At 44.0% G+C, this 17,513-nt stretch overlaps 9 non-coding genes and 12 pseudogenes across 9 annotated transcripts; all 21 read right to left on the bottom strand.

The window, feature by feature from the left end:
• Window positions 1-223: 223 nt before the first annotated feature.
• Window positions 224-342, bottom strand: LOC140018075 (5S ribosomal RNA). The gene has a single exon (XR_011824378.1). It is a non-coding gene; the product is annotated as a 5S ribosomal RNA (ribosomal RNA).
• A 414-nt stretch (window positions 343-756) lies between these two features.
• Window positions 757-875, bottom strand: LOC140017153 (5S ribosomal RNA). The gene has a single exon (XR_011823466.1). It is a non-coding gene; the product is annotated as a 5S ribosomal RNA (ribosomal RNA).
• A 928-nt stretch (window positions 876-1,803) lies between these two features.
• Window positions 1,804-1,921, bottom strand: LOC140018307 (5S ribosomal RNA; annotated as a pseudogene).
• Window positions 1,922-2,846: 925 nt separating this feature from the next.
• On the bottom strand, window positions 2,847-2,964 carry LOC140018305 (5S ribosomal RNA; annotated as a pseudogene).
• A 925-nt stretch (window positions 2,965-3,889) lies between these two features.
• LOC140018456 (5S ribosomal RNA) lies at window positions 3,890-4,007 on the bottom strand (annotated as a pseudogene).
• Window positions 4,008-4,418: 411 nt separating this feature from the next.
• Window positions 4,419-4,537, bottom strand: LOC140018156 (5S ribosomal RNA). The gene has a single exon (XR_011824458.1). It is a non-coding gene; the product is annotated as a 5S ribosomal RNA (ribosomal RNA).
• A 927-nt stretch (window positions 4,538-5,464) lies between these two features.
• LOC140018455 (5S ribosomal RNA) lies at window positions 5,465-5,582 on the bottom strand (annotated as a pseudogene).
• Window positions 5,583-5,993: 411 nt separating this feature from the next.
• On the bottom strand, window positions 5,994-6,111 carry LOC140018119 (5S ribosomal RNA). Its single transcript, XR_011824421.1, has one exon. It is a non-coding gene; the product is annotated as a 5S ribosomal RNA (ribosomal RNA).
• Window positions 6,112-6,523: 412 nt separating this feature from the next.
• Window positions 6,524-6,642, bottom strand: LOC140018074 (5S ribosomal RNA). The gene has a single exon (XR_011824377.1). It is a non-coding gene; the product is annotated as a 5S ribosomal RNA (ribosomal RNA).
• A 414-nt stretch (window positions 6,643-7,056) lies between these two features.
• On the bottom strand, window positions 7,057-7,175 carry LOC140017152 (5S ribosomal RNA). Its single transcript, XR_011823465.1, has one exon. It is a non-coding gene; the product is annotated as a 5S ribosomal RNA (ribosomal RNA).
• A 926-nt stretch (window positions 7,176-8,101) lies between these two features.
• Window positions 8,102-8,219, bottom strand: LOC140018304 (5S ribosomal RNA; annotated as a pseudogene).
• A 925-nt stretch (window positions 8,220-9,144) lies between these two features.
• LOC140018454 (5S ribosomal RNA) lies at window positions 9,145-9,262 on the bottom strand (annotated as a pseudogene).
• Window positions 9,263-9,673: 411 nt separating this feature from the next.
• LOC140018118 (5S ribosomal RNA) lies at window positions 9,674-9,791 on the bottom strand. Its single transcript, XR_011824420.1, has one exon. It is a non-coding gene; the product is annotated as a 5S ribosomal RNA (ribosomal RNA).
• Window positions 9,792-10,203: 412 nt separating this feature from the next.
• Window positions 10,204-10,322, bottom strand: LOC140018073 (5S ribosomal RNA). Its single transcript, XR_011824376.1, has one exon. It is a non-coding gene; the product is annotated as a 5S ribosomal RNA (ribosomal RNA).
• Window positions 10,323-10,736: 414 nt separating this feature from the next.
• LOC140017151 (5S ribosomal RNA) lies at window positions 10,737-10,855 on the bottom strand. Its single transcript, XR_011823464.1, has one exon. It is a non-coding gene; the product is annotated as a 5S ribosomal RNA (ribosomal RNA).
• Window positions 10,856-11,781: 926 nt separating this feature from the next.
• On the bottom strand, window positions 11,782-11,899 carry LOC140018303 (5S ribosomal RNA; annotated as a pseudogene).
• A 925-nt stretch (window positions 11,900-12,824) lies between these two features.
• Window positions 12,825-12,942, bottom strand: LOC140018302 (5S ribosomal RNA; annotated as a pseudogene).
• A 925-nt stretch (window positions 12,943-13,867) lies between these two features.
• Window positions 13,868-13,985, bottom strand: LOC140018301 (5S ribosomal RNA; annotated as a pseudogene).
• Window positions 13,986-14,904: 919 nt separating this feature from the next.
• On the bottom strand, window positions 14,905-15,028 carry LOC140018511 (5S ribosomal RNA; annotated as a pseudogene).
• Window positions 15,029-15,953: 925 nt separating this feature from the next.
• LOC140018300 (5S ribosomal RNA) lies at window positions 15,954-16,071 on the bottom strand (annotated as a pseudogene).
• A 925-nt stretch (window positions 16,072-16,996) lies between these two features.
• Window positions 16,997-17,114, bottom strand: LOC140018299 (5S ribosomal RNA; annotated as a pseudogene).
• Between the last annotated feature and the right edge of the window lie 399 nt (window positions 17,115-17,513).

Here is a 17,513-nt window from a genome sequence, read left to right as displayed (position 1 = left end):
CTGAAATTGATCCTTCACGCTTGCGCTTATACATTTGCGCCGACAACTTTGACCGACGATCCGGGCTTCGATCCAGCCGTACCGTTCCTGACTTGTCTCGCGCCTTCAGATCCGCCTTCATACTTCGATAAGAATCAAAATATAAAGCAATCGTTCCGACGGAGCTAAATTACTACAGCATAAAGAACGAAGGGAAAATTTGGATTTCGAAACAAAAAAGGGAGGGGTGCAACACGAGGACTTCCCAGGGGGTCTCCCATCCTAGTACTACTCTCGCCCAAGCACGCTTAACTTTGGAGTTCTGATGGGATCGGGTGCATTAGTGCTGGTATGATCGCACCCGCCATGTTCCTTTCGCTTTATTCTTTTAAACTGCCACGTCCTGTGAAGCAGTTTGGCTTTTCTGGACCCGAATTCATTTTAAGCGTCAATTCAAGAATTTCCCCTCATCCTTTTATTTATTTACTTTTACATTTTTTTCTTGTTGATTTGCACCATTTTTTTTTTCCCTCGTCGCGCAACTCTCAATTATCCTGAAATTGATCCTTCACGCTTGCGCTTATACATTTGCGCCGACAACTTTGACCGACGATCCGGGCTTCGATCCAGCCGTACCGTTCCTGACTTGTCTCGCGCCTTCAGATCCGCCTTCATACTTCGATAAGAAGCAAAATATAAAGCAATCGTTCCGACGGAGCTAAATTACTACAGCATAAAGAACGAAGGGAAAATTTGGATTTCGAAACAAAAAAGGGAGGGGTGCAACACGAGGACTTCCCAGGGGGTCACCCATCCTAGTACTACTCTCGCCCAAGCACGCTTAACTTCGGAGTTCTGATGGGATCCGGTGCATTAGTGCTGGTATGATCGCACCCGCCATGTTCCTTTCGCTTTATTCTTTTAAACTGCCCCGTCCTGTGAAGCAGTGTGGCTTTTCTGGACCCGAATTCATTTTAAGCGTCAATTCAAGAATTTCCCCTCATCCTTTTATTTATTTACTTTTACATTTTTTTCTTGTTGATTTGCACCATTTTTTTTTTCCCTCGTCGCGCAACTCTCAATTATCCTGAAATTGATCCTTCACGCTTGCGCTTATACATTTGCGCCGACAACTTTGACCGACGATCCGGGCTTCGATCCAGCCGTACCGTTCCTGACTTGTCTCGCGCCTTCAGATCCGCCTTCATGCTTCGATGAGAAGCAAAATATAAAGCAATCGTTCCGACGGAGCTAAATTACTACAGCATAAAGAACGAAGGGGAAATTTGGATTTCGAAACAAAAAAGGGAGGGGTGCAACACGAGGATTTCCCAGGGGGTCACCTAGGGGTGTCAACGTGCCGGGACCGGGCCGGAATTCATTATTCTGGACCCGGACCCGGATCCGACCCGTTTACCCGACGGGTCTTTTATTCGGTGTTTCGGATCCGGACCCGGCGAGTCTCGGATCCGGGTCGGGTCTACCCGAACAAATTTGCCAAAATTTATAATTTCTAACAAAAAAGAGAAAAAGATATATTTGTAAACTAATTTCTAACTAATGCAAAGAAAAAACCAAATAAGAAAATAAATCAAATTGATTTTACTCAAATACATCATCCTAATCAAATTATATTGATAATATATATTTTTTATAAATTATTAAATCATTTATATCCGGATCCGGGTCTAATACGGGTCGGAATACTATATTCCGTATCCGACCCGTTTTTTTGTTTGAAAAAACGGATCCGAATCCGGATAACGGAATTAAATCCCTACCCATACCCGCAAAAATTTCAGGGATCCGATCCAGATCCGGGTGTAGACCCGACCCGTTGACCGGCCTAGGGTCACCCATCCTAGTACTACTGTCGCCCAAGCACGCTTAACTTCGGAGTTCTGATGGGATCCGGTGCATTAGTGCTGGTATGATCGCACCCGCCATGTTCCTTTCGCTTTATTCTTTTAAACTGCCACGTCCTGTGAAGCAGTTTGGCTTTTCTGGACCCGAATTCATTCTAAGCGTCAGTTCATGAATTTCCTCTCATCCTTTTATTTATTTACTTTTATATTTTTTTCTTGTTGCTTTGCACCTTTTTTTTCACTCGTCGCACAACTCTCAATTATCCTGAAAGTGATCCTTCACGCTTGCGCTTATACATTTGCGCCGACAACTTTGACCGACGATCCGGGCTTCGATCCAGCCGTACCGTTCCTGACCTGTCTCGCGCCTTCAGATCCGCCTTCATGCTTCGATAAGAAGCAAAATATAAAGCAATCGTTCCGACGGAGCTAAATTACTACAGCATAAAGAACGAAGGGGAAATTTGGATTTCGAAACAAAAAAGGGAGGGGTGCAACACGAGGATTTCCCAGAGGGTCACCTAGGGGTGTCAATGTGCCGGGTCCGGGCCGGAATTCATTATTCTGGACCCGGACCCGGATCCGACCCGTTTACCCGACGGGTCTTTTATTCGGTGTTCCGGATCCGGACCCGGCGAGTCTCGGATCCGGGTCGGGTCTACCCGAACAAATTTGCCAAAATTTATAATTTCTAACAAAAAAGAGAAAAAGATGTATTTGTAAACTAATTTCTAACTAATGCAAAGAAAAAACCAAATAAGAAAATAAATCAAATTGATTTTACTCAAATACATCATCCTAATCAAATTATATTGATAATATATATTTTTTATAAATTATTAAATCATTTATATCCGGATCCGGGTCTAATACGGGTCGGAATACTATATTCCGTATCCGACCCGTTTTTTTGTTTGAAAAAACGGATCCGAATCCGGATAACGGAATTAAATCCCTACCCATACCCGCAAAAATTTCAGGGATCCGATCCGGATCCGGGTGTAGACCCGACCCGTTGACCGGCCTAGGGTCACCCATCCTAGTACTACTGTCGCCCAAGCACGCTTAACTTCGGAGTTCTGATGGGATCCGGTGCATTAGTGCTGGTATGATCGCACCCGCCATGTTCCTTTCGCTTTATTCTTTTAAACTGCCACGTCCTGTGAAGCAGTTTGGCTTTTCTGGACCCGAATTCATTCTAAGCGTCAGTTCATGAATTTCCTCTCATCCTTTTATTTATTTACTTTTATATTTTTTTCTTGTTGCTTTGCACCTTTTTTTTCACTCGTCGCACAACTCTCAATTATCCTGAAAGTGATCCTTCACGCTTGCGCTTATACATTTGCGCCGACAACTTTGACCGACGATCCGGGCTTCGATCCAGCCGTACCGTTCCTGACCTGTCTCGCGCCTTCAGATCCGCCTTCATGCTTCGATAAGAAGCAAAATATAAAGCAATCGTTCCGACGGAGCTAAATTACTACAGCATAAAGAACGAAGGGGAAATTTGGATTTCGAAACAAAAAAGGGAGGGGTGCAACACGAGGATTTCCCAGAGGGTCACCTAGGGGTGTCAATGTGCCGGGTCCGGGCCGGAATTCATTATTCTGGACCCGGACCCGGATCCGACCCGTTTACCCGACGGGTCTTTTATTCGGTGTTCCGGATCCGGACCCGGCGAGTCTCGGATCCGGGTCGGGTCTACCCGAACAAATTTGCCAAAATTTATAATTTCTAACAAAAAAGAGAAAAAGATATATTTGTAAACAAATTTCTAGCTAATGTAAAGAAAAAACCAAATAAGAAAATAAATCAAATTGATTTTACTCAAATACATCATCCTAATCAAATTATATTGATAATATATATTTTTTATAAATTATTAAATCATTTATATCCGGATCCGGGTCTAATACGGGTCGGAATACCATATTCCGTATCCGACCCGTTTTTTTGTTTGAAAAAACGGATCCGGATCCGGATAACGGAATTAAATCCCTACCCATACCCGCAAAAATTTCAGGGATCCGATCCGGATCCGGGTCTAGACCCGACCCGTTGACAGGCCTAGGGTCACCCATCCTAGTACTACCGTCGCCCAAGCACGCTTAACTTCGGAGTTCTGATGGGATCCGGTGCATTAGTGCTGGTATGATCGCACCCGCCATGTTCCTTTCGCTTTATTCTTTTAAACTGCCACGTCCTGTGAAGCAGTTTGGCTTTTCTGGACCCGAATTCATTCTAAGCGTCAGTTCATGAATTTCCTCTCATCCTTTTATTTATTTACTTTTATATTTTTTTCTTGTTGCTTTGCACCTTTTTTTTCCCTCGTCGCACAACTCTCAATTATCCTTAAATTGATCCTTCACGCTTGCGCTTATACATTTGCGCCGACAACTTTGACCGACGATCCGGGCTTCGATCCAGCCGTACCGTTCCTGACTTGTCTCGCGCCTTCAGATTCGCCTTCATGCTTCGATAAGAAGCAAAATATAAAGCAATCGTTCCGACGGAGCTAAATTACTACAGCATAAAGAACGAAGGGGAAATTTGGATTTCGAAACAAAAAAGGGAGGGGTGCAACACGAGGACTTCCCAGGGGGTCACCCATCCTAGTACTACTCTCGCCCAAGCACGCTTAAATTCGGAGTTCTGATGGGATCCAATGCATTAGTGCTGGTATCATCGCACCCGCCATGTTCCTTTCGCTTTATTCTTTTAAACTGCCCCGTCCTGTGAAGCAGTGTGGCTTTTATGGACCCCAATTCATTTTAAGCGTCAATTCAAGAATTTCCCCTCATCCTTTTATTTATTTACTTTTACATTTTTTTCTTGTTGATTTGCACCATTTTTTTTTCCCTCGTCGCGCAACTCTCAATTATCCTGAAATTGATCCTTCACGCTTGCGCTTATACATTTGCGCCGACAACTTTGACCGACGATCCGGGCTTCGATCCAGCCGTACCGTTCCTGACTTGTCTCGCGCCTTCAGATCCGCCTTCATGCTTCGATGAGAAGCAAAATAAAAAGCAATCGTTCCGACGGAGCTAAATTACTACAGCATAAAGAACGAAGGGGAAATTTGGATTTCGAAACAAAAAAGGGAGGGGTGCAACACGAAGATTTCCCAGGGGGTCACCTAGGGGTGTCAACGGGCCGGGTCCGGGCCGGAATTCATTATTCCGGACCCGGACCCGGATCCGACCCGTTTACCCGACGGGTCTTTTATTCTGTGTTCCGGATCCGGACCCGGCGAGTCTCGGATCCGGGTCGGGTCTACCCGAACAAATTTGCCAAAATTTATAATTTCTAACAAAAAAGAGAAAAAGATATATTTGTAAACAAATTTCTAGCTAATGTAAAGAAAAAACCAAATAAGAAAATAAATCAAATTGATTTTACTCAAATACATCATCCTAATCAAATTATATTGATAATATATATTTTTTATAAATTATTAAATCATTTATATCCGGATCCGGGTCTAATACGGGTCGGAATACCATATTCCGTATCCGACCCGTTTTTTTGTTTGAAAAAACGGATCCGGATCCGGATAACGGAATTAAATCCCTACCCATACCCGCAAAAATTTCAGGGATCCGATCCGGATCCGGGTCTAGACCCGACCCGTTGACAGGCCTAGGGTCACCCATCCTAGTACTACCGTCGCCCAAGCACGCTTAACTTCGGAGTTCTGATGGGATCCGGTGCATTAGTGCTGGTATGATCGCACCCGCCATGTTCCTTTCGCTTTATTCTTTTAAACTGCCACGTCCTGTGAAGCAGTTTGGCTTTTCTGGACCCGAATTCATTCTAAGCGTCAGTTCATGAATTTCCTCTCATCCTTTTATTTATTTACTTTTATATTTTTTTCTTGTTGCTTTGCACCTTTTTTTTCCCTCGTCGCACAACTCTCAATTATCCAGAAAGTGATCCTTCACGCTTGCGCTTATACATTTGCGCCGACAACTTTGACCGACGATCCGGGCTTCGATCCAGCCGTACCGTTCCTGACTTGTCTCGCGCCTTCAGATCCGCCTTCATGCTTCGATAAGAAGCAAAATATAAAGCAATCGTTCCGACGGAGCTAAATTACTACAGCATAAAGAACGAAGGGGAAATTTGGATTTCGAAACAAAAAAGGGAGGGGTGCAACACGAGGACTTCCCAGGGGTCACCCATCCTAGTACTGCTCTCGCCCAAGCACGCTTAACTTCGGAGTTCTGATGGGATCTGGTGCATTAGTGCTGGTATGATCGCACCCGCCATGTTCCTTTCGCTTTATTCTTTTAAACTGCCCCGTCCTGTGAAGCAGTGTGGCTTTTCTGGACCCGAATTCATTTTAAGCGTCAATTCAAGAATTTCCCCTCATCCTTTTATTTATTTACTTTTACATTTTTTTCTTGTTGATTTGCACCATTTTTTTTCCCTCGTCGCGCAACTCTCAATTATCCTGAAATTGATCCTTCACGCTTGCGCTTATACATTTGCGCCGACAACTTTGACCGACGATCCGGGCTTCGATCCAGCCGTACCGTTCCTGACTTGTCTCGCGCCTTCAGATCCGCCTTCATACTTCGATAAGAATCAAAATATAAAGCAATCGTTCCGACGGAGCTAAATTACTACAGCATAAAGAACGAAGGGAAAATTTGGATTTCGAAACAAAAAAGGGAGGGGTGCAACACGAGGACTTCCCAGGGGGTCTCCCATCCTAGTACTACTCTCGCCCAAGCACGCTTAACTTTGGAGTTCTGATGGGATCGGGTGCATTAGTGCTGGTATGATCGCACCCGCCATGTTCCTTTCGCTTTATTCTTTTAAACTGCCACGTCCTGTGAAGCAGTTTGGCTTTTCTGGACCCGAATTCATTTTAAGCGTCAATTCAAGAATTTCCCCTCATCCTTTTATTTATTTACTTTTACATTTTTTTCTTGTTGATTTGCACCATTTTTTTTTTCCCTCGTCGCGCAACTCTCAATTATCCTGAAATTGATCCTTCACGCTTGCGCTTATACATTTGCGCCGACAACTTTGACCGACGATCCGGGCTTCGATCCAGCCGTACCGTTCCTGACTTGTCTCGCGCCTTCAGATCCGCCTTCATACTTCGATAAGAAGCAAAATATAAAGCAATCGTTCCGACGGAGCTAAATTACTACAGCATAAAGAACGAAGGGAAAATTTGGATTTCGAAACAAAAAAGGGAGGGGTGCAACACGAGGACTTCCCAGGGGGTCACCCATCCTAGTACTACTCTCGCCCAAGCACGCTTAACTTCGGAGTTCTGATGGGATCCGGTGCATTAGTGCTGGTATGATCGCACCCGCCATGTTCCTTTCGCTTTATTCTTTTAAACTGCCCCGTCCTGTGAAGCAGTGTGGCTTTTCTGGACCCGAATTCATTTTAAGCGTCAATTCAAGAATTTCCCCTCATCCTTTTATTTATTTACTTTTACATTTTTTTCTTGTTGATTTGCACCATTTTTTTTTCCCTCGTCGCGCAACTCTCAATTATCCTGAAATTGATCCTTCACGCTTGCGCTTATACATTTGCGCCGACAACTTTGACCGACGATCCGGGCTTCGATCCAGCCGTACCGTTCCTGACTTGTCTCGCGCCTTCAGATCCGCCTTCATGCTTCGATGAGAAGCAAAATATAAAGCAATCGTTCCGACGGAGCTAAATTACTACAGCATAAAGAACGAAGGGGAATTTGGATTTCGAAACAAAAAAGGGAGGGGTGCAACACGAGGATTTCCCAGGGGGTCACCTAGGGGTGTCAACGTGCCGGGACCGGGCCGGAATTCATTATTCTGGACCCGGACCCGGATCCGACCCGTTTACCCGACGGGTCTTTTATTCGGTGTTTCGGATCCGGACCCGGCGAGTCTCGGATCCGGGTCGGGTCTACCCGAACAAATTTGCCAAAATTTATAATTTCTAACAAAAAAGAGAAAAAGATATATTTGTAAACTAATTTCTAACTAATGCAAAGAAAAAACCAAATAAGAAAATAAATCAAATTGATTTTACTCAAATACATCATCCTAATCAAATTATATTGATAATATATATTTTTTATAAATTATTAAATCATTTATATCCGGATCCGGGTCTAATACGGGTCGGAATACTATATTCCGTATCCGACCCGTTTTTTTGTTTGAAAAAACGGATCCGAATCCGGATAACGGAATTAAATCCCTACCCATACCCGCAAAAATTTCAGGGATCCGATCCGGATCCGGGTGTAGACCCGACCCGTTGACCGGCCTAGGGTCACCCATCCTAGTACTACTGTCGCCCAAGCACGCTTAACTTCGGAGTTCTGATGGGATCCGGTGCATTAGTGCTGGTATGATCGCACCCGCCATGTTCCTTTCGCTTTATTCTTTTAAACTGCCACGTCCTGTGAAGCAGTTTGGCTTTTCTGGACCCGAATTCATTCTAAGCGTCAGTTCATGAATTTCCTCTCATCCTTTTATTTATTTACTTTTATATTTTTTTCTTGTTGCTTTGCACCTTTTTTTTCACTCGTCGCACAACTCTCAATTATCCTGAAAGTGATCCTTCACGCTTGCGCTTATACATTTGCGCCGACAACTTTGACCGACGATCCGGGCTTCGATCCAGCCGTACCGTTCCTGACCTGTCTCGCGCCTTCAGATCCGCCTTCATGCTTCGATAAGAAGCAAAATATAAAGCAATCGTTCCGACGGAGCTAAATTACTACAGCATAAAGAACGAAGGGGAAATTTGGATTTCGAAACAAAAAAGGGAGGGGTGCAACACGAGGATTTCCCAGAGGGTCACCTAGGGGTGTCAATGTGCCGGGTCCGGGCCGGAATTCATTATTCTGGACCCGGACCCGGATCCGACCCGTTTACCCGACGGGTCTTTTATTCTGTGTTCCGGATCCGGACCCGGCGAGTCTCGGATCCGGGTCGGGTCTACCCGAACAAATTTGCCAAAATTTATAATTTCTAACAAAAAAGAGAAAAAGATATATTTGTAAACTAATTTCTAACTAATGCAAAGAAAAAACCAAATAAGAAAATAAATCAAATTGATTTTACTCAAATACATCATCCTAATCAAATTATATTGATAATATATATTTTTTATAAATTATTAAATCATTTATATCCGGATCCGGGTCTAATACGGGTCGGAATACCATATTCCGTATCCGACCCGTTTTTTTGTTTGAAAAAACGGATCCGGATCCGGATAACGGAATTAAATCCCTACCCATACCCGCAAAAATTTCAGGGATCCGATCCGGATCCGGGTCTAGACCCGACCCGTTGACAGGCCTAGGGTCACCCATCCTAGTACTACCGTCGCCCAAGCACGCTTAACTTCGGAGTTCTGATGGGATCCGGTGCATTAGTGCTGGTATGATCGCACCCGCCATGTTCCTTTCGCTTTATTCTTTTAAACTGCCACGTCCTGTGAAGCAGTTTGGCTTTTCTGGACCCGAATTCATTCTAAGCGTCAGTTCATGAATTTCCTCTCATCCTTTTATTTATTTACTTTTATATTTTTTTCTTGTTGCTTTGCACCTTTTTTTTCCCTCGTCGCACAACTCTCAATTATCCAGAAAGTGATCCTTCACGCTTGCGCTTATACATTTGCGCCGACAACTTTGACCGACGATCCGGGCTTCGATCCAGCCGTACCGTTCCTGACTTGTCTCGCGCCTTCAGATCCGCCTTCATGCTTCGATAAGAAGCAAAATATAAAGCAATCGTTCCGACGGAGCTAAATTACTACAGCATAAAGAACGAAGGGGAAATTTGGATTTCGAAACAAAAAAGGGAGGGGTGCAACACGAGGACTTCCCAGGGGTCACCCATCCTAGTACTGCTCTCGCCCAAGCACGCTTAACTTCGGAGTTCTGATGGGATCTGGTGCATTAGTGCTGGTATGATCGCACCCGCCATGTTCCTTTCGCTTTATTCTTTTAAACTGCCCCGTCCTGTGAAGCAGTGTGGCTTTTCTGGACCCGAATTCATTTTAAGCGTCAATTCAAGAATTTCCCCTCATCCTTTTATTTATTTACTTTTACATTTTTTTCTTGTTGATTTGCACCATTTTTTTTCCCTCGTCGCGCAACTCTCAATTATCCTGAAATTGATCCTTCACGCTTGCGCTTATACATTTGCGCCGACAACTTTGACCGACGATCCGGGCTTCGATCCAGCCGTACCGTTCCTGACTTGTCTCGCGCCTTCAGATCCGCCTTCATACTTCGATAAGAATCAAAATATAAAGCAATCGTTCCGACGGAGCTAAATTACTACAGCATAAAGAACGAAGGGAAAATTTGGATTTCGAAACAAAAAAGGGAGGGGTGCAACACGAGGACTTCCCAGGGGGTCTCCCATCCTAGTACTACTCTCGCCCAAGCACGCTTAACTTTGGAGTTCTGATGGGATCGGGTGCATTAGTGCTGGTATGATCGCACCCGCCATGTTCCTTTCGCTTTATTCTTTTAAACTGCCACGTCCTGTGAAGCAGTTTGGCTTTTCTGGACCCGAATTCATTTTAAGCGTCAATTCAAGAATTTCCCCTCATCCTTTTATTTATTTACTTTTACATTTTTTTCTTGTTGATTTGCACCATTTTTTTTTTCCCTCGTCGCGCAACTCTCAATTATCCTGAAATTGATCCTTCACGCTTGCGCTTATACATTTGCGCCGACAACTTTGACCGACGATCCGGGCTTCGATCCAGCCGTACCGTTCCTGACTTGTCTCGCGCCTTCAGATCCGCCTTCATACTTCGATAAGAAGCAAAATATAAAGCAATCGTTCCGACGGAGCTAAATTACTACAGCATAAAGAACGAAGGGAAAATTTGGATTTCGAAACAAAAAAGGGAGGGGTGCAACACGAGGACTTCCCAGGGGGTCACCCATCCTAGTACTACTCTCGCCCAAGCACGCTTAACTTCGGAGTTCTGATGGGATCCGGTGCATTAGTGCTGGTATGATCGCACCCGCCATGTTCCTTTCGCTTTATTCTTTTAAACTGCCCCGTCCTGTGAAGCAGTGTGGCTTTTCTGGACCCGAATTCATTTTAAGCGTCAATTCAAGAATTTCCCCTCATCCTTTTATTTATTTACTTTTACATTTTTTTCTTGTTGATTTGCACCATTTTTTTTTCCCTCGTCGCGCAACTCTCAATTATCCTGAAATTGATCCTTCACGCTTGCGCTTATACATTTGCGCCGACAACTTTGACCGACGATCCGGGCTTCGATCCAGCCGTACCGTTCCTGACTTGTCTCGCGCCTTCAGATCCGCCTTCATGCTTCGATGAGAAGCAAAATATAAAGCAATCGTTCCGACGGAGCTAAATTACTACAGCATAAAGAACGAAGGGGAATTTGGATTTCGAAACAAAAAAGGGAGGGGTGCAACACGAGGATTTCCCAGGGGGTCACCTAGGGGTGTCAACGTGCCGGGACCGGGCCGGAATTCATTATTCTGGACCCGGACCCGGATCCGACCCGTTTACCCGACGGGTCTTTTATTCGGTGTTTCGGATCCGGACCCGGCGAGTCTCGGATCCGGGTCGGGTCTACCCGAACAAATTTGCCAAAATTTATAATTTCTAACAAAAAAGAGAAAAAGATATATTTGTAAACTAATTTCTAACTAATGCAAAGAAAAAACCAAATAAGAAAATAAATCAAATTGATTTTACTCAAATACATCATCCTAATCAAATTATATTGATAATATATATTTTTTATAAATTATTAAATCATTTATATCCGGATCCGGGTCTAATACGGGTCGGAATACTATATTCCGTATCCGACCCGTTTTTTTGTTTGAAAAAACGGATCCGAATCCGGATAACGGAATTAAATCCCTACCCATACCCGCAAAAATTTCAGGGATCCGATCCGGATCCGGGTGTAGACCCGACCCGTTGACCGGCCTAGGGTCACCCATCCTAGTACTACTGTCGCCCAAGCACGCTTAACTTCGGAGTTCTGATGGGATCCGGTGCATTAGTGCTGGTATGATCGCACCCGCCATGTTCCTTTCGCTTTATTCTTTTAAACTGCCACGTCCTGTGAAGCAGTTTGGCTTTTCTGGACCCGAATTCATTCTAAGCGTCAGTTCATGAATTTCCTCTCATCCTTTTATTTATTTACTTTTATATTTTTTTCTTGTTGCTTTGCACCTTTTTTTTCACTCGTCGCACAACTCTCAATTATCCTGAAAGTGATCCTTCACGCTTGCGCTTATACATTTGCGCCGACAACTTTGACCGACGATCCGGGCTTCGATCCAGCCGTACCGTTCCTGACCTGTCTCGCGCCTTCAGATCCGCCTTCATGCTTCGATAAGAAGCAAAATATAAAGCAATCGTTCCGACGGAGCTAAATTACTACAGCATAAAGAACGAAGGGGAAATTTGGATTTCGAAACAAAAAAGGGAGGGGTGCAACACGAGGATTTCCCAGAGGGTCACCTAGGGGTGTCAATGTGCCGGGTCCGGGCCGGAATTCATTATTCTGGACCCGGACCCGGATCCGACCCGTTTACCCGACGGGTCTTTTATTCTGTGTTCCGGATCCGGACCCGGCGAGTCTCGGATCCGGGTCGGGTCTACCCGAACAAATTTGCCAAAATTTATAATTTCTAACAAAAAAGAGAAAAAGATATATTTGTAAACTAATTTCTAACTAATGCAAAGAAAAAACCAAATAAGAAAATAAATCAAATTGATTTTACTCAAATACATCATCCTAATCAAATTATATTGATAATATATATTTTTTATTAATTATTAAATCATTTATATCCGGATCCGGGTCTAATACGGGTCGGAATACTATATTCCGTATCCGACCCGTTTTTTTGTTTGAAAAAACGGATCCGAATCCGGATAACGGAATTAAATCCCTACCCATACCCGCAAAAATTTCAGGGATCCGATCCGGATCCGGGTGTAGACCCGACCCGTTGACCGGCCTAGGGTCACCCATCCTAGTACTACTGTCGCCCAAGCACGCTTAACTTCGGAGTTCTGATGGGATCCGGTGCATTAGTGCTGGTATGATCGCACCCGCCATGTTCCTTTCGCTTTATTCTTTTAAACTGCCACGTCCTGTGAAGCAGTTTGGCTTTTCTGGACCCGAATTCATTCTAAGCGTCAGTTCATGAATTTCCTCTCATCCTTTTATTTATTTACTTTTATATTTTTTTCTTGTTGCTTTGCACCTTTTTTTTCACTCGTCGCACAACTCTCAATTATCCTGAAAGTGATCCTTCACGCTTGTGCTTATACATTTGCGCCGACAACTTTGACCGACGATCCGGGCTTCGATCCAGCCGTACCGTTCCTGACCTGTCTCGCGCCTTCAGATCCGCCTTCATGCTTCGATAAGAAGCAAAATATAAAGCAATCGTTCCGACGGAGCTAAATTACTACAGCATAAAGAACGAAGGGGAAATTTGGATTTCGAAACAAAAAAGGGAGGGGTGCAACACGAGGATTTCCCAGGGGGTCACCTAGGGGTGTCAACGTGCCGGGTCCGGGCCGGAATTCATTATTCTGGACCCGGACCCGGATCCGACCCGTTTACCCGACGGGTCTTTTATTCGGTGTTTCGGATCCGGACCCGGCGAGTCTCGGATCCGGGTCGGGTCTACCCGAACAAATTTGCCAAAATTTATAATTTCTAACAAAAAAGAGAAAAAGATATATTTGTAAACTAATTTCTAACTAATGCAAAGAAAAAACCAAATAAGAAAATAAATCAAATTGATTTTACTCAAATACATCATCCTAATCAAATTATATTGATAATATATATTTTTTATAAATTATTAAATCATTTATATCCGGATCCGGGTCTAATACGGGTCGGAATACTATATTCCGTATCCGACCCGTTTTTTTGTTTGAAAAAACGGATCCGAATCCGGATAACGGAATTAAATCCCTACCCATACCCGCAAAAATTTCAGGGATCCGATCCGGATCCGGGTGTAGACCCGACCCGTTGACCGGCCTAGGGTCACCCATCCTAGTACTACTGTCGCCCAAGCACGCTTAACTTCGGAGTTCTGATGGGATCCGGTGCATTAGTGCTGGTATGATCGCACCCGCCATGTTCCTTTCGCTTTATTCTTTTAAACTGCCACGTCCTGTGAAGCAGTTTGGCTTTTCTGGACCCGAATTCATTCTAAGCGTCAGTTCATGAATTTCCTCTCATCCTTTTATTTATTTACTTTTATATTTTTTTCTTGTTGCTTTGCACCTTTTTTTTCACTCGTCGCACAACTCTCAATTATCCTGAAAGTGATCCTTCACGCTTGCGCTTATACATTTGCGCCGACAACTTTGACCGACGATCCGGGCTTCGATCCAGCCGTACCGTTCCTGACCTGTCTCGCGCCTTCAGATCCGCCTTCATGCTTCGATAAGAAGCAAAATATAAAGCAATCGTTCCGACGGAGCTAAATTACTACAGCATAAAGAACGAAGGGGAAATTTGGATTTCGAAACAAAAAAGGGAGGGGTGCAACACGAGGATTTCCCAGGGGGTCACCTAGGGGTGTCAACGTGCCGGGTCCGGGCCGGAATTCATTATTCTGGACCCGGACCCGGATCCGACCCGTTTACCCGACGGGTCTTTTATTCGGTGTTTCGGATCCGGACCCGGCGAGTCTCGGATCCGGGTCGGGTCTACCCGAACAAATTTGCCAAAATTTATAATTTCTAACAAAAAAGAGAAAAAGATATATTTGTAAACTAATTTCTAACTAATGCAAAGAAAAAACCAAATAAGAAAATAAATCAAATTGATTTTACTCAAATACATCATCCTAATCAAATTATATTGATAATATATATTTTTTATAAATTATTAAATCATTTATATCCGGATCCGGGTCTAATACGGGTCGGAATACTATATTCCGTATCCGACCCGTTTTTTTGTTTGAAAAAACGGATCCGAATCCGGATAACGGAATTAAATCCCTACCCATACCCGCAAAAATTTCAGGGATCCGATCCGGATCCGGGTGTAGACCCGACCCGTTGACAGGCCTAGGGTCACCCATCCTAGTACTACTGTCGCCCAAGCACGCTTAACTTCGGAGTTCTGATGGGATCCGGTGCATTAGTGCTGGTATGATCGCACCCGCCATGTTCCTTTCGCTTTATTCTTTTAAACTGCCACGTCCTGTGAAGCAGTTTGGCTTTTCTGGACCCGAATTCATTCTAAGCGTCAGTTCATGAATTTCCTCTCATCCTTTTATTTATTTACTTTTATATTTTTTTCTTGTTGCTTTGCACCTTTTTTTTCACTCGTCGCACAACTCTCAATTATCCTGAAAGTGATCCTTCACGCTTGCGCTTATACATTTGCGCCGACAACTTTGACCGACGATCCGGGCTTCGATCCAGCCGTACCGTTCCTGACCTGTCTCGCGCCTTCAGATCCGCCTTCATGCTTCGATAAGAAGCAAAATATAAAGCAATCGTTCCGACGGAGCTAAATTACTACAGCATAAAGAACGAAGGGGAAATTTGGATTTCGAAACAAAAAAGGGAGGGGTGCAACACGAGGATTTCCCAGGGGGTCACCTAGGGGTGTCAACGTGCCGGGTCCGGGCCGGAATTCATTATTCTGGACCCGGACCCGGATCCGACCCGTTTACCCGACGGGTCTTTTATTCGGTGTTTCGGATCCGGACCCGGCGAGTCTCGGATCCGGGTCGGGTCTACCCGAACAAATTTGCCAAAATTTATAATTTCTAACAAAAAAGAGAAAAAGATATATTTGTAAACTAATTTCTAACTAATGCAAAGAAAAAACCAAATAAGAAAATAAATCAAATTGATTTTACTCAAATACATCATCCTAATCAAATTATATTGATAATATATATTTTTTATTAATTATTAAATCATTTATATCCGGATCCGGGTCTAATACGGGTCGGAATACTATATTCCGTATCCGACCCGTTTTTTTGTTTGAAAAAACGGATCCGAATCCGGATAACGGAATTAAATCCCTACCCATACCCGCAAAAATTTCAGGGATCCGATCCGGATCCGGGTGTAGACCCGACCCGTTGACCGGCCTAGGGTCACCCATCCTAGTACTACTGTCGCCCAAGCACGCTTAACTTCGGAGTTCTGATGGGATCCGGTGCATTAGTGCTGGTATGATCGCACCCGCCATGTTCCTTTCGCTTTATTCTTTTAAACTGCCACGTCCTGTGAAGCAGTTTGGCTTTTCTGGACCCGAATTCATTCTAAGCGTCAGTTCATGAATTTCCTCTCATCCTTTTATTTATTTACTTTTATATTTTTTTCTTGTTGCTTTGCACCTTTTTTTTCACTCGTCGCACAACTCTCAATTATCCTGAAAGTGATCCTTCACGCTTGTGCTTATACATTTGCGCCGACAACTTTGACCGACGATCCGGGCTTCGATCCAGCCGTACCGTTCCTGACCTGTCTCGCGCCTTCAGATCCGCCTTCATGCTTCGATAAGAAGCAAAATATAAAGCAATCGTTCCGACGGAGCTAAATTACTACAGCATAAAGAACGAAGGGGAAATTTGGATTTCGAAACAAAAAAGGGAGGGGTGCAACACGAGGATTTCCCAGGGGGTCACCTAGGGGTGTCAACGTGCCGGGTCCGGGCCGGAATTCATTATTCTGGACCCGGACCCGGATCCGACCCGTTTACCCGACGGGTCTTTTATTCGGTGTTTCGGATCCGGACCCGGCGAGTCTCGGATCCGGGTCGGGTCTACCCGAACAAATTTGCCAAAATTTATAATTTCTAACAAAAAAGAGAAAAAGATATATTTGTAAACTAATTTCTAACTAATGCAAAGAAAAAACCAAATAAGAAAATAAATCAAATTGATTTTACTCAAATACATCATCCTAATCAAATTATATTGATAATATATATTTTTTATAAATTATTAAATCATTTATATCCGGATCCGGGTCTAATACGGGTCGGAATACTATATTCCGTATCCGACCCGTTTTTTTGTTTGAAAAAACGGATCCGAATCCGGATAACGGAATTAAATCCCTACCCATACCCGCAAAAATTTCAGGGATCCGATCCGGATCCGGGTGTAGACCCGACCCGTTGACCGGCCTAGGGTCACCCATCCTAGTACTACTGTCGCCCAAGCACGCTTAACTTCGGAGTTCTGATGGGATCCGGTGCATTAGTGCTGGTATGATCGCACCCGCCATGTTCCTTTCGCTTTATTCTTTTAAACTGCCACGTCCTGTGAAGCAGTTTGGCTTTTCTGGACCCGAATTCATTCTAAGCGTCAGTTCATGAATTTCCTCTCATCCTTTTATTTATTTACTTTTATATTTTTTTCTTGTTGCTTTGCACCTTTTTTTTCACTCGTCGCACAACTCTCAATTATCCTGAAAGTGATCCTTCACGCTTGCGCTTATACATTTGCGCCGACAACTTTGACCGACGATCCGGGCTTCGATCCAGCCGTACCGTTCCTGACCTGTCTCGCGCCTTCAGATCCGCCTTCATGCTTCGATAAGAAGCAAAATATAAAGCAATCGTTCCGACGGAGCTAAATTACTACAGCATAAAGAACGAAGGGGAAATTTGGATTTCGAA

Source organism: Coffea arabica, chromosome 11c (assembly GCF_036785885.1).
Source record: "Coffea arabica cultivar ET-39 chromosome 11c, Coffea Arabica ET-39 HiFi, whole genome shotgun sequence".
NCBI classification, from domain to species: Eukaryota; Viridiplantae; Streptophyta; class Magnoliopsida; order Gentianales; family Rubiaceae; genus Coffea; species Coffea arabica.
This window is presented reverse-complemented; position numbering and strand designations above follow the sequence as displayed.